Raw genomic sequence first — 5,000 nt, forward strand, 5'->3', positions numbered from 1 at the left:
AAGTAATACTACCGGAAGCCCAATTGAGTTTGCAGCGTAAAGGTTTTCATTACCAAGATAATGCAATAGTCTCCCAAAGAATATGAAGTTCGTTGCAAAATACGTTCATTACATCCCATATCGTAAAGAGCATGGTTTCTTTAGAAAGATTTAGAGAATACTTAAAATTCAGCATCTGACATCCAATGTGGCAGGGAGACTATTTAGAGCATTCATGACAGTGAAGACAAAAAAACATTACTGTTAAATAAACTAGTGACTAAAACCTCACACAGACAAGCACACAGTACTGAGCAAAAAATATGCATGTCATCCATGCATGTCCGTGCACTTAAAAATATTAACCAATAACAAATATATAACTTAAATGTTGCTGTATTACACAACTCTTTTGAAGAAGGTCATGAGAGCCCACTATACATGATTCATCCTTCAGGATTACAGCACGTTCATCACCAACCCCTGATGGAAAGTTCTTTGAGAATGACTCTGGCCACAAGAAACTACTATTAATACTTACTACACAAAAAAGGAACAATAGGAATGCCTTATACACAAACAACAACGAATCACGACGACTTTATTGCGTGTAATCCATTAACTCCAGCAGTGAATGGGTACCACAGAAGTACTTCAAACCATCTGAATAACTCAACTCGACACTTATAGATCAACCAAGAAAATCCCTTACAGGTTACGGCCTTAAAAAAAAAAACATCAACATAGGAGCCATTATGGCTATTGTAGGTTTTATGGACAAACTTTTTGAGCAACCAAACGATCGAGGATGGAAAAAGGTCGACGTTAAATGGAAAGCTGGGATCCGGGTTCGTTCCATAAGCAATGGACGGATTCATGTGCCAGTTCTTGTTAGCTGTAATGGACGGGAAGTGGAAATGAAAGGTTATATTCTAGCGAAAGCAATGGATAAGAGAATTCATGACGTAGGATCTAGGCAGGACAAGAAGGTAGATTTTAATATTTATAAACCTGGTAACGGAAGAAAAGGAAAAACTCAAAGACTCAAGTCACAACAGCTGGTAATTATTCTTGGACACATTAATAATTCCCTCAGGAAAAATCTCCTTGTTTGAGAATGAATATATATATATACGTATATATATATATATATATATATATAATATATATATATATAATATATAATATACACACACACATATATATAATATATAAGATATATATATATATATATATATATATATATATATTATATATTTATATATATACACACACACACACATATATAATATATACACACATATACTCGTATATATATTAGGTATTATTTCTCGAAACAAATTCTGTGTATCTAAAAATTCACTTTAACCAAATATATAAATATATATAGTTCTCACCACGTCTCTTCCCACAATAAAAACTATATACATTTGTTATTCCATCCATTCTGTACAACCACATATCCTAGCAAATTCTTACCCTCACATCTTTTTCCTAGTCATGTAAGCTATATATTTATGGATAGCCTTCTTTGGGAAGCCATGTACTCTCAGTAATCAATGCCATTTCTAACCTCTTCCCAAACTCTCAGCAATCAATGCCATTTCTAACCTCTTCCCAAACTCTCAGCAATCAATGCCATTTCTAACCTCTTCCAAAAAAACTCTACTTTCTCAATTCTTCCAGAAACTCCATACCTACAAGAACTTTTTTTTAATGTCATTGGTTCTGTATTTAGATCTAACACAAACACCTTTTCATATTCTACACATCTACTCTGGAACAGATTCAGAATCTCGCAAAACACTTTCTCATTCTTTTCCATTTCAGGACAATATTCACCCACTTTAACAACTCTGTCTCCTGCCACATTGAGTCTTAACCATATAATCCTGAAACGATAACATTCTACTCTTTAGCTCGTCCATAGAGACCCTGACACAACATAGGCTGCCCGTTCAGTAGTTCTACACGACTTTATTTTTCCTGCCCTATCATATTAGGAATCTATACTGTTTCTGAGGTATTTTCAGGGTTTCATTGTAAGTGTGAAGCTAACCATTCCAGAAGTGCTGTTTAAGTGCATAATAGGGTTATGTAACAAGGTACTGTCTGGTAATACCTACCTGGCTATGAGAGTATAACAGAAAAACTACTCCTTAATAACATTTGCATCAGGTGCCATACACACGGAAGCCATCTTGCCGCGAAATGTATTATTCAGAAGGAAGAACCTTTCAGTAACATACTCATGTGATGGTATATTTTGTATATGGTAGTGTATAAAAAGAACACCATATATATACACTTGGACTTATCGCTTGCCCATAATAAAAGCTTTTTATCACATAACTTATTATTTAGAATAACGTATTCATTTTTTAAACAGATGCAATGGATAAGACCAAATAATCACAAACTTTAAGAAATGGAACAACACGAAATGTTCTTATCTTTCATATACAGGGGCAATGATGGTACAGAGTATCAACTTCAAACAGAGAGAGAGAGAGAGAGAGAGAGAGAGAGAGAGAGAGAGAATGCAACCGACGGCAACATAAGGTAACGCGGCCAATGGAAGAATTAATTCCCCCTGAGAATGCTACGTATGTAATGGATATTGAAGATCCACAAGACGGCAGGATTGGAATAGATGAAGACAGACTGGCTTGGAGTCTTGTGAGATTAGCAACGGAGCACAATGAGGTCCACGGGCCAACAGTGTAACATTATAAAAAGGATTCAGTGTTTGAAACAATACAACTTTTATAAACATCCATTAAACTGTATCCATTATTGTAATTGTTAATTTAGCAATTGAATACTATCTTTCTGCAAAGTCGAAACTAAAAGAGGCATTACACTTGCCTAGTTCAAGTTAATATGTTCTTGGCTTCTCTATGAGCGAAATCTACTGATTTGATCCAGAATAAACACCAATTATAAGCAGTAGTTGTATAATAATAATAATAATAATAATAATAATAATAATAATAATAATAATAATAATAATAATAATAATAATAATAATAATAGCATGAGTCTTAAAATGGAGAAACAAATCCACAGTTATATAAGTAAATGTACATACATTCAAAGATAAAACTGTGCAGATTCCCGAAAGTTATATGTACAGTTTTATCTGTAACTATATAAACATATACAAAAAACCGTGGATTTGTTTCTCCCATAATAATAATAATAATAATAATAATAATAATAATAATAATAATAATAATAATAATAATAATAACAACAGAAAGTCGGAGAAATATGCTTGGAGACGATTCCTACATAAGTCTGTCTGCTTTAATAAACTTCACCCTCATCCTCGGAGATTATTTCCTCTGTCCCCTCAGATGGAACATTATCTAACGGTGCTTTCAAAATGACACGCATTTCCTTCCGAACACATTAACAACGTAATATCCTTGAAGAAAAGCTCATTAAATCTGTAAAAGTGTTTTTTTTTTTTTTTTGTTTTTTTTTTTTTTAATAAGGAACTCCTCCTTTTCCTAATGGAATATGGTAGTCGGAATATGAAGTCATTAAACTTTTTACACCGCGAAGTAAATATTTTTTTCTCACACCAGTCTATGGTTTAAATATGCACACATAGTTAGTTACGTTATATATATAATATATATATATATATATATATATATATATACATATATACATATATACATACATAACAATATGTATATATTATATATATATGTGTGTGTGTATGTGTGTTGGTGTGTGTGTGTGTGTGTGTGTGTGTACGTTTACATATATGAAAATATATCAATTCCGAGGTAGAGCGAATTAGATATTAAAGGATATTTGTAGCTCGAATAAAATATATATATGTATGTATGAATGTGTGTGTGTGTGTATGTATATATATATATATAACATTATATATATAATATATATATATATATATATAATATATATATATCAATATATAAATATATCATACACATATATTTTATTCGAGCTACAAATATATATATATATATATATATATATCCTATATATATATATATGTGTGTGTGTGTGTGTGTGTGTGTGTATGTGTGTGTGTATACATACATACATTATATATATGTATATATATATATATATAATATATATATAATATATATATATATACATATATATAATGTATGTATGTATGCATACACACACCATACATATTTATATAATAATATATATATATACAATTTATATAGGACACATTGAGAAAATGTGTTTACAAGTTTACTCAAGGGAAATAATACCAAATAAGGTAAGACTGTAACAAGACTACGGAAACCCTTTGGGAAATCATTTTCCCAGAATAAGATTTCATACCCATAACTGTAAGGCTCTGATAATACCTAACAATATGAGAGTACAAAACAGTTTTGCTTGTTATCCACTTCCACAATCATTTTGATAATATTACAACGCAAATTTTCTTTTGTTTACATATATATGTATATGGTACTAATATACATATATATATATAGTTATATATACGATATACTATCTATATCTATCTATCTATATATATATATATATATATCTATATATATATATATAATATATTACATTCACACCAATCAAATATAACGACGTCCTACATTAAAGGATTTCATAACCCTCCACAAACAAACATTAAATGAAGAATGAGATATGTAAATATTATTGTAAATACTGACCAATGTAAGGCAAAGCTGCAGTCCAGTGGAATAACACAAACATACGGCAAAATCTTTATTTCTCCTACAGAGAGAGAGAGAGAGAGAGAGAGAGAGAGAGAGAGAGAGAGAGAGAGAGAGAGAGAGAGAGAGTTTTTTTTAAAGGAAAGATCAATTAATCTCCTTTATCAATTTATATTGGATGATCAAATTGAAATAGATCACCATATGTTATAAACTAATGATTTGTATCAACGGACCAAGCATAATAACAAACAGTATTTCACTGTTCTTACGGACAGAAAATATATAAAGCCCGCAATGCAAGTACTTGACCCGTAATGCAAACAC

Source organism: Macrobrachium nipponense, chromosome 34 (genome assembly GCF_015104395.2).
Source record: "Macrobrachium nipponense isolate FS-2020 chromosome 34, ASM1510439v2, whole genome shotgun sequence".
In the NCBI taxonomy this organism is placed as follows: domain Eukaryota; kingdom Metazoa; phylum Arthropoda; class Malacostraca; order Decapoda; family Palaemonidae; genus Macrobrachium; species Macrobrachium nipponense.